Raw genomic sequence first — 12,159 nt, 5'->3', positions numbered from 1 at the left:
CATCATGGTTTTTATTTGTATTTCCCTGATGGTGAGAGATATTGAACATCTTTCTGTGTGTATGTTAGCCATATGAATGTCTTCTTTGGAAAAGTGTTTATTCATGTCTTCTGCCCATTTCTTAACTGAGTTATTTGTTTTTTGGTGCTGAGTTTGATAAGTTCTATGGATTTTAGATACTAATGCTTTATCTGATATGTCCTTTGCAAATATCTTCTCCCATTCTGTAGGCTGTCTTGCAGTTTTGCTGATTGTTTCCTTCTCTGTGCAGAAGCTTTTTATCATATGAAGTCCCAATAGTTCCTGTTTTTGTTCCCTTGTCTTCAGTGATGTGTCTGGTAAGAATTTGCTCCAACAGAGGTCAAAGAGGCTTCTGCCTATGTTGTCCTGTAGGATTTTGATGGTTTCCTGTCTCAAATTTAGGCCTTGCACCCATTTTGAATTTACTTTTCTGTATGGTATAAGAAAGTGGTCCATGTTCATTCTTCTGCGTGTCCCTGTCCAGTTTTCCCAACACCATTTGTTGAAGAAAGTGTCTTTTTCCCACTGGATATTCTTTCCTGCTTTGTCAAAGATGAGTTGACCATATAGTTGTGGGTCCATTTCTGGGTCTTCTATTCTTTTCCATTGATCAAGTGTGTATTTTTGTGCCACTATCATACTGTCTTGATGACCACCCCTTTGTAATATAGCTTGAAATCTGGAAATATGATGCCTCCAGTTCTGTTTTTCTTTTTCAAGATTGTTTTGGCTATTCAGGATCCTTTGTAGTTCCACACAAATTTTAGAATTTATTCTGTGAAAAATTATGGTAGTATTTTGATAGGGATGACATCAAATGTGTATGTTGTTTTGGAAGTATAGACATTTTAACAATGTTTGTTCTTCCAATCCATGAGCATGGAATGCTTTTCCATTTGTTTGTGTCCTCTTCAATTTCTTTCATAAGTGTTCTATGGTTTTCATATAGTATAGATACTTTACCTCTTCAGTTAGATTTATTCCTAGTTATCTTATTGGTTTTGGTGCAACTGCAAATGGAGAACAGACTTTCAAATAAAAACAATTTGCCATTCCAAGGCAGAGATGCCACCTTTTGGGGGGGAATAGGCTCCTTTAAAGTGCCCAAAATGTAAAGACTTCCTCTGAGTTTTAATATTCACTGTTGTATGCATCCTATTTAAACAAATCCTATGAATTACACAGTTCTTTTAAAATCATCTGTATTTTAGTAATCACAAACTTATCAACATTCATTTAAAAAATCATATAAGTGGATGTGTAAGAGAAATTTTTTTTCTATCTATGGAAAATACCAGAAGGGTATATGGATTTACAGACTCCTTGCTAAAGTTTCCATGTCTTTCTGGGGTCCTCAGCACCCTCACTGGAAACCAGTGCTCCAAGGAAAATTACCCTGACCTGAGGTGACTAAAAGGGAATGACTGGAAATACATTTTTTAAGCCACTTAGAACTGTTCACATCAAAGGCCACTGAAAATGGATTAACCCTGGGTTTGAAAGAATTGTTTGTCAGGGATCAAGAATTGGTTTTAAGACTGAAACACTGAATGGGGATAGATAGGGAATTCTTTCTGCATGTAGGTGTAAAGTGTAACATAACAGAGATCTGTACTAAATGCAAATTTTATTTAACATGCTATGAATGTCAATGAAAGGAGAAATTTAGTGAGATCCTCATGTTTCAATTGACTAAACATCTTTTGGTGTTAAAACTAAATTGATAAACATATTCGGAGCTTTCAGGAGCAGACAGAATGTGGACAGCTAAATTCAGTGTGAAAAGTATTATGTAACACAATTGAAGAAATTATTGAAATATGCTTTAAAGAGTGGTGACTCTTAAGCATCAAATACTTCTCATAACAAGAGCCGGAGAGTTTCTGCAGAGCATTTCCTAAAATCCATTAGCCTTATAGAGAGTTCTAGCAAAAATGGTTGATTAAAGGTTGGGCACTGTCATAAATAAGGGGCTGGAGTCCAAACAGAAAATAGACACCTGCCCAATCTAAAGTCTCTGAGGCATTCACACCCAGATGCTGTTAATGTTTGCTGTCACTACATTCACAAACTAAAAATTCTAAAACTAGATCAGGTCAGAGAAAGGATCCTAAAAGTCTCAGTTAGGCAGAAAAATTCATATATGCTAGCCCTTTCCCTTACTGGTGTAATATATTCCCAAGGCTTCACTATCATAATTGGTATTAATACATGTGTAATGAAGATCCAACCAAGGATGCATTTATCAAATGGTGCCTAAATCCCCTGAAAAAATGATTTGCATTTGGGCATTCCTATTTAACATAAGTATTGATTTTTATCCCTTGAAGAAGATTAGACTTTCCACTAAACCTGAAATACAGAAGGTGGGTCTCAATTCTCTTTCAGAAAAAAATCTGCATTGGGAAGATTATTTATAATTCCCCTGAGTCTTAACTTTCTCTTTGACAAACACCCTTAATTAAGCCTTTGTTTCCATGGGAAGTACATTGTGCCTCATAGCAGACAGAGAACAAGACCAATTCAGATATAGGAAACAATGCATATTCAAATTCCCATTGAATATAATCAAGACAGCTTGTTTCACATTTCATAGTAATGATTCCAAACCAACTGTAAGATATCTGGAGTATCTTCTTAAACCTACTCAAGACATGTGTGGTTTTGGGAGAGCTCATTAGATTACCCAACTTGACCTCTCAACTTTCTCAGTGATTACTCAATCATAACTCAACATTAGTTCTTTTTAATGGTTGCTATTCTCTGGCCCCAGATACTGAGAATGTGATACTGTATGTTAGTGGCAAGTCTAGCTATTCAAATCTCACACTATGGCAAAAAAAATATATATATATATATTTATATATATACACACACATATGTATATATATATATGTGTATATATATTATATATGTAATATATGCATATATATGTATGTATATATATATTACACATATAACATATATATAATATATATATATAAGTTAACTGACAAAGAAGTTGGAAGCTGATGTAATTCAGCCCCAGTCTGTATATTCAAAACTATGGGGGAGATTTGAAAGTTTAGAGGAAAGGGGGGTGAAGGGAGGTAACACAAGACAATTACACATAGACTTCATATCCTTATGCCTGTGAACACAAGGGTTGTCTAACTATAATGTTCTCTTCACAGATTACTGAAAGTCCCCAGAGCTATCTGGAATCTAAAAGTCTTCTCATCTAGTTCTCTAAGTATGTTCACCAGCATCAACTATTAGTCACTCAAATGCAAAGTTCAGATGCCACCAGGTGAAGGACATGCTATCTAAGCTATATTCAGAGAAGTCACTATATGGATACCACCCAGAGCTCAGAGAAGCATAGTGGTAGAAGTTCAAGAGGAGCTGCAAACAGCTTGCTGAGTGTTTCTGAGACCTGTGTTTTCTTTTGGACAGAGCTTTCAGGAGAAAATAAAGGGTGGGTAACATATTCAACAGCACACTTGCCCATCAAGTGATTTCAGGATAATGAAATCTTTAAGGGAAAAAGAAGTCAATGAAGTATGGCCAGAAATAGCGGAGGATGGGAAAGGGGTGTAGGCTTCTTTGTTTTGCCTTGGTAGTGGTAAAAAGAAGTAGCAGTGTGTATTATTGAGGCTCTCAGCCTGTAAAAGATGATACACTCAAATTGAGTAATTAAAGGAGCAATTACTAAAGGAACCACATGCAAGAGTTCTAGCAGAGTATAGGGAAAACACACAGAATGGTGCTGGGACTAGTACACTGGGGCCAATGAGAATGAGTCTTCTCTTCCCTAGCCCTGAAGCAGCAAGAGAAAGGAACAGGTTCCATCACCTGGAGAAAGAGGCTATATGCAGAGAACTGTCAGACAGGAGCTGTGACCTTTCCTCTCAAGGTCAACCAAATCCAAGATGACCCTATTAGGCACACACTTTCCTTCCTCCTGCTGAGCTCCTTCTGAGGTCCCCATCTTGGGCTGAACCCAGCCCAAAGCCAAAGAGTATGGGAGCCAGTGAAGGGAGTTCACAAAAGCCAGCCTCTAGGAGCACAGAGAAAGAGCAAAGAGGGTAGGGAATGTGTTTAACTGGAGAGTTAAATGGAAGATATTCAACTGGTAATTAGGGAAGGACCATTACTAAAATTCCTCAGATAATAATCATCATCATATGGTTATGATGACAACGGAGATTTATGCTAAAGCACTGTTCACATATTAACTTATTTAGTCAAATCTTTTTTTTTTTTTCTCAGCTGGCTGAGTTGCCACCTTCTCCCTAGCTAATTCCTTCCCTAAAGTAGCTCAGAACTCTCGATGCATGGGACCATATATTTGTCAGTCAGAGGAACCACAGCACCCAGTCAGGAATGCTTGCAGGAAATTAGTCCACAACAACCATTGTCCAAACCATCAGATCTAATGCAGAGAGACAGCTCTGTAAGGGAGGAGTGCTTTCAAACCTCCAAACATCTGCTGCTACTACAGAGAATGTATTTGCCCACTTAAGCATAAAAACGCTACTTTAGACCAGTCCCTTTTTCTCATTACTTTAAACAGTATATTCTAAGCCACAAAGCTCCAGAGAGCAGTAACATGTTGGCTAGCCATGTTGTATGATCTTAGCTTCCGTGTAGGACACAGCAGTAGTGAGCAGACACCAAGTGCACTGCACTGTTGGAAAGTTAATACCAGGGCTGGATTGTAGATCCCTAGGAATTCAATCCTTATGGTTTTTAGTGAGGGCTGGAATAAAGTCCTTGCTCCCTTCATATCCATGTACAGTACCTAAAATACATCAAGGAAATCAAGAATTACAACTGATACTGACCTCCAGAGCATGATCAGAGACTCTTCCAGGCAAAGCAGCAGATTCCACTTCTTATGCAATCCCAAAAGGAAGATCTTGAAGTGATTTCACTAAGATTATGCAGGAAGTCAAGGAAATGTACCACATAAACTCAAGATCGTCTTTTTATGCTTTTACTTCATGAATACATTTTGATCCCTCGCAAGGGGCCAGGAATGGCACCTGTTATGACTAGAGGTATGGATTATCCATTTTATCCACAGCACAATCTGTGAAAAAACAACTCTGAGAGATGTAATTTACATTTCTTCTGAAAAATTCTGGGCCATATTTGTGCCTATGTTCACAATTTTAATGGCCTGCATACTTACTGAATTACAGAATATAATAAATTTCTTTTAAATGAGAAAGATCATAATTGTTCTCAAAACAAAATATTCAGTTCTGAAATTAGACTTGCTTGACAATTTAGATGGATTTTTTCATTGCTTTCTACTTTCAGTTTCTATGAAAAACTTTCTAACTCAATCTCCAGAGATTCCAAGCTTTCACCATATTGCCCCCAAAATTATTAACGTTTTAATCTTGCTTTAATTAACTCTTGCTCCAATGGGATAAAACTGACAGGATCTGAGTTTGCAAATCAGAAGCTGAAAATCTGGCATACTTGATTAGCAGCTCAAAACAACTATGGAGAGCAAGGCAAACCTCCAGCAAATGCAACCACAGTAGAAGGAGATGTATGAAAACTGTCAGTTCTCCTGCCACCATCTCCCTGCTAACTTCTCCAAGCCTTGTCCTCCACCATTACATAATTGAGGGAAGCCATGCCCCCAAAATCTGAAATCAGGAGATTTTCACCTGACAGGAAGGCCATCAGGATGTTATCTATCACAGAAAATGAAGACGCTAACACTGTTCTTCAAAAAATGTAAAGTATTAAATGAATTGACACTCCACCATCTGTTTAGCTTCCAGGACACCAAATACTCTTATCTCCTACTTCAATGAATTTACCCTGTTAGCCTACTTTGCTAGTTTCTCCAAATTCCCTGGAGTCATAAGTTCTTAATGCCTACGTGCCCTAGGGTTCATTCCTTTGTCCCTTCATTTTCTCTCTATATATAATCACTCCCTTGGTGATCTCATTAGTCTGTGGCTTCAAATAGATTCCTAATATCGATGACTCCAAAATTTGTATCTTGAGCCTAAACAGCTCTCTTGATCTTCAGACTCCTATATTAAACCATCTACTCAATAACTATACTAAGATATCTAATAGACATCTCAGCATCTCACATGTCAGGAACTGAACATTGACCTCCCTTTCCCCCATCTTGCTCCAAGTGTGATCTTCTCCATTTCAGTTGACCCTTATAGTTTTCCAGGTCTAAAAACACTGGAGTCATTGTGACTTCACTTTTTCTCAATTTAAATTGTACATGTAGCGTTGGCTGCAAAATATATCTAGAATCTGACCATTTCTTAATAAATTCACTGCTACCAACTCATCCAAGCCATCATCATCTCTTGCCTGGGTTTTCACACTCACCTCCCAACTGGTTTCTCTCCTTCCTACCTTGATCCTCTGTTCTCTATTCTTCAAAAAGCAACCAAAGTGATTCTTTTTTTTGTTTTGTTTTGAGTATAGATTGTACACAATGTTACACTGGTTACAGATGTATAGCAGTTACTGACAAGCTTTACATTAGTCTATATTCACCACAAGTGTAGCTACTACCATCTATCACCATACATCAATTACAATACCACTAACTATATACATTATGTTGTGCTTTTTGTTCCTGTAACTTATTCATTCCATAACTGGAATCCTTTATTTCTCACTCCTTTTCATCCATTTTTGCCATTCCCTACCCCCTGCCCTCTGGCAACCATCAGTTTGTTCTCTGTATTTACACATCTGATTCTGCTATTTATTCATCTGTTTTCTTTTAGATTACATATATGAGTGAATTTATATGCTGTTTGTCTTTCTCACACTAACTTCTTTCACTTAGCGTAATACCCTGTAGGTCCATCCACACTGTCTCAAATGACATGATCTCACCCTTCGCTGTGGCTGTGTAATGTTGCATTGCATATATATACCACATCTTCCTTACCCATTAGTCTATCAATGGACATTTAGATGCTTCCATATCTTGTCTATTTTAAATAATGCTGCAATAAATATAGATATGCATATATCTTTTCAAATTCATGTTTTCATTTTCTTTGGGTAAATATATAGTAGTGGATTACTGGATCATATAGTATTTCTATTTTTAATTTTTTGAGCAATCTCCATACTGTTTTCCACAGTGGTTGTAACAACACTTTTCTAGATATGTCTCCTAAGGTAAGGGAGGCAGAAGCAAAAGTCAACTATTGGGAATACATCAAAATAAAAAGCTTTCACACAGCAAAGGAAATTATCAATAAAACAAAACAGAAACTTAATGAATCGGAGAAGATATGTGTAAATGATACAAGTGATTAGAGATTAATATCCAAAATACATAAAAAACTTATACAACTCAAACAATATGATTAAAAAATAGCAGAGGGAGAGAGGGAAGATGGCGGCGTAGGAGGATGCTGGGCTCACCGCGCTTCCTGCTGATCACTTAGATTCCACCTACACCTGCCTAAATAGCCCGGAAAACCACCAGAGGATTAGCAGAACGGAGTCGCCGGAGCCAAGCGCAGACGAGAGGCCCACGGAAGAGGGTAGGAAGGGCGGCGAGGTGGTGCGCGCTCCACGGACTGGCGGGAGGGAGCCAGGGCGGAGGGGCGGCTCGCCAGCCAAGCAGAGCCCCCGAGTCTGGCTTGCAAAAAGCGGAGGGGCCTGACGGACTGTGTTCTGACAGCAAGCGCGACTTAGCGTCTGGGAGGTCATAAGTTAACAGCTCTGCTCAGAAAGCAGGAAGGCTGGAGGACAAAGGGAAGGAGAGCTGCTGAGCCCCCTGACGACAGAGCTCAGTTTGGTGGGGAACAAAGGTGCTCGCCAGCGCCATCTCCCCCGCCCATCCCCCAGCCAAAATCGCAAAGAGAACCAGTTCCTGCCAGGGAACTTGCTCGCTCCGCACAAACACCCAACTCTGCGCTTCTGCGGAGCCAAACCTCCGGCAGCGGATCTGACTCCCTCCTGCTGCCACAGGGCCCCTCCTGAAATGGATCACCTAAGGAGAAGCAAGCTAAGCCTGCCCCTCCTGCCCCTGTGCACCTTGCCTACCCACCCCAGCTAAGACGCCAGATCCCCAGCATCACAAGCCTGGCAGTGTGCAAGTAGCCCAGACAGGCCACCCCACCCCACAGTGAATCCCGCTCCTAGGAGAGGGGAAGAGAAGCCACGCACCAGTCTCACTGTGGTCCCAGCGGTGGGCTGGGGGCAGACATCAGGTCTGACTGCGGCTCCGCCCACCAACTCCAGTTATACACCACAGCACAAGGGAAGTGCCCTGCAGGTCCTCACCACGCCAGGGACTATCCAAAATGACCAAGCGGAAGAATTCCCCTCAGAAGAATCTCCAGGAAATAACAACAGCTAATGAATGAACTGATCAAAAAGGATTTAAATAATATAACAGAAAGTGAATTTAGAATAATAGTCATAAAATTAATCGCTGGGCTTGAAAACAATAGCTAACAGCAGAGAATCTCTTGCTACAGAGATCAAGGGACTAAGGAACAGTCACGAGGAGCTGAAAAACGCTTTAAACGAAATGCATAACAAAATGGAAACCACCACGGCTCGGATTGAAGAGGCAGAGGAGAGAATAGGTGAACTAGAAGATAAAGTTATGGAAAAAGAGGAAGCTGAAAAAAAGAGAGATACAAAAATCCAGGAGTATGAGGGGAAAATTAGAGAACTAAGGGATACACTAAAAAGAAATAATATACGCATAATTGGTATCCCAGAGGAGGAAGAGAGAGGGAAAGGTGCTGAAGGGGTACTTGAAGAAATAATAGCTGAGAACTTCCCTGAACTGGGGAAGGAAAAAGGCATTGAAATCCAAGAGGCACAGAGAACTCCCTTCAGACGGAACTTGAATCGATCTTCTGCACGACATATCATAGTGAAACTGGCAAAACACAAGGATAAAGAGAAAATTCTGAAAGCAGCAAGGGGCAAACGTGCCCTCACATATAAAGGGAGACCTATAAGACTGTTGACTGATCTCTCTTTTGAAACTTGGCAGGCCAGAAAGAATTGGCACGAGATCTTCAGTGTGCTAGACAGAAAAAATATGCAGCTGAGAATCCTTTATGCAGCAAGTCTGTCATTTAGAATAGAAGGAGAGATAAAGGTCTTCCCAAACAAACAAAAACTGAAGGAATTTGTCACCACTAAACCAGCCCTACAAGAGATCCTAAGGGGGACCCTGTGAGACAAAGTACCAGAGACATCACTACAAGCATAAAACATACAGACATCACAATGACTCTAAACCCACATCTTTCTATAATCACACTGAATGTAAATGGATTAAATGCGCCAACCAAAAGACATAGGGTATCAGAATGGATAAAAAAACAAGACCCATCTATTTGCTGTCTACAAGAGACTCATTTTAGACCTGAGGACACCTTTAGATTGAGAGTGAGGGGATGGAGAACTATTTATCATGCGACTGGAAGCCAAAAGAAAGCTGGAGTAGCCATACTTATATCCGACAAACTAGACTTTCAATTAAAGGCTGTAACAAGAGATGAAGAAGGACATTATATAATAGTGACAGGGTCTATCCATCAGGAAGAGCTAACAATTATAAATGTCTATGCGCCGAATACCGGAGCGCCCAAATATATAAAACAATAACTCATAAACATAAGCAACCTTATTGATAAGAATGTGGTAATTGCAGGGGACTTTAACACCCCACTTACAGAAGTGGATAGATCATCTAGACACACGGTCAATAAAGAAACAAGGGCCCTGAATGAGACATTGGATCAGATGGACTTGACAGATCTATTTAGAACTCTGCATCCCAAAGCAACAGAATATACTTTCTTCTCGAGTGCACATGGAACATTCTCCAAGATAGATCATATACTGGGTCACAAAACAGCCCTTCATAAGTTTACAAGAATTGAAATCATACCATGCATACTTTCAGACCACAATGCTATGAAGCTTGAAATCAACCACAGGAAAAAGTCTGGAAAACCTCCAAAAGCATGGAGGTTAAAGAACACCCTACTAACGAATGAGTGGGTCAACCAGGCAATTAGAGAAGAAATTAAAAAATATATGGAAACAAACGAAAATGAAAATACAACAATCCAAACACTTTGGGACGCAGCGAAGGCAGTCCTGAGAGGAAAATACATTGCAATCCAGGCCTATCTCAAGAAACAAGAAAAATCCCAAATACAAAATCTAACAGCACACCTAAAGGAAATAGAAGCAGAACAGCAAAGGCAGCCTAAACCCAGCAGAAGAAGAGAAATAATAAAGATCAGAGCAGAAATAAACAATATAGAATCTAAAAAAAACTGTAGACCAGATCAACGAAACCAAGAGTTGGTTTTTTGAAAAAATAAACAAAATTGACAAACCTCTAGCCAGGCTTCTCAAAAAGAAAAGGGAGATGACCCAAATAGATAAAATCATGAATGAAAATGGAATGATTACAACCAATCCCTCAGAGATACAAACAATTATCAGGGAATACTATGAAAAATTATATGCCAACAAATTGGACAACCTGGAAGAAATGGACAAATTCCTGAACACCCACACTCTTCCAAAATTCAATCAGGAGGAAATAGAAAGCTTGAACAGACCCATCACCAGCGAAGAAATTGAATCGGTTATCAAAAATCTCCCAACAAATAAGAGTCCAGGACCAGATGGCTTCCCAGGGGAGTTCTACCAGACGTTTAAAGCAGAGATAATACCTATCCTTCTCAAGCTATTCCAAGAAATAGAAAGGGAAGGAAAACTTCCAGACTCATTCTATGAAGCCAGTATTACTTTGATTCCTAAACCAGACAGAGACCCAGTAAAAAAAGAGAACTACAGACCAATATCCCTGATGAATATGGACGCAAAAATTCTCAATAAGATACTAGCAAATCGAATTCAACGTCATATAAAAAGAATTATTCACCATGATCAAGTGGGATTCATTCCTGGGATGCAAGGCTGGTTCAACATTCGCAAATCAATCAACGTGATACATCACATTAACAAAAAAAGAGAGAAAAACCATATGATCCTGTCAATCGATGCAGAAAAGGCCTTTGACAAAATCCAGCACCCTTTCTTAATAAAAACCCTTGAGAAAGTCGGGATAGAAGGAACATACTTAAAGATCATAAAAGCCATTTATGAAAAGCCCACAGCTAACATCATCCTCAACGGGGAAAAACTGAGAGCTTTTTCCCTGAGATCAGGAACACGACAGGGATGCCCACTCTCGCCGCTGTTGTTTAACATAGTGCTGGAAGTTCTAGCATCAGCAATCAGACAACAAAAGGAAATCAAAGGCATCAAAATTGGCAAAGATGAAGTCAAACTTTCGCTTTTTGCAGATGACATGCTATTATACATGGAAAATCCGATAGACTCCACCAAAAGTCTGCTAGAACTGATACATGAATTCAGCAAAGTTGCAGGATACAAAATCAATGTACAGAAATCAGTTGCATTCTTATACACCAACAATGAAGCAACAGAAAGACAAATAAAGAAACTGATCCCATTCACAATTGCACCAAGAAGCATAAAATACCTAGGAATAAATCTAACCAAAGATGTAATGGATCTGTATGCTGAAAACTATAGAAAGCTTATGAAGGTAATTGAAGAAGATTTAAAGAAATGGAAAGACATTCCCTGCTCATGGATTGGAAGAATAAATATTGTCAAAATGTCAATACTACCCAAAGCTATCTACACATTCAGTGCAATCCCAATCAAAATTGCACCAGCATTCTTCTCGAAACTAGAACAAGCAATCCTAAAATTCATATGGAACCACAAAAGGCCCCGAATAGCCAAAGTAATTTTGAAGAAGAAGACCAAAGCAGGAGGCATCACAATCCCAGACTTTAGCCTCTACTACAAAGCTGTCATCATCAAGACAGCATGGTATTGGCACAAAAACAGACACATAGACCAATGGAATAGAATAGAAACCCCAGAACTAGACCCACAAATGTATGGCCAACTCATCTTTGACAAAGCAGGAAAGAACATCCAATGGAAAAAAGACAGTCTCTTTAACAAATGGTGCTGGGAGAACTGGACAGCAACATGCAGAAGGTTGAAACTAGACCACTTTCTCACACCATTCACAAAAATAAACTCAAAATGGAT

This window comes from Herpailurus yagouaroundi, unplaced genomic scaffold, assembly GCF_014898765.1.
Source record: "Herpailurus yagouaroundi ecotype Mexico unplaced genomic scaffold, PumYag 188, whole genome shotgun sequence".
NCBI classification, from domain to species: Eukaryota; Metazoa; Chordata; class Mammalia; order Carnivora; family Felidae; genus Herpailurus; species Herpailurus yagouaroundi.
The sequence above is the reverse complement of the archived record's forward strand: the minus strand, read 5'-3'. Positions refer to the sequence as shown.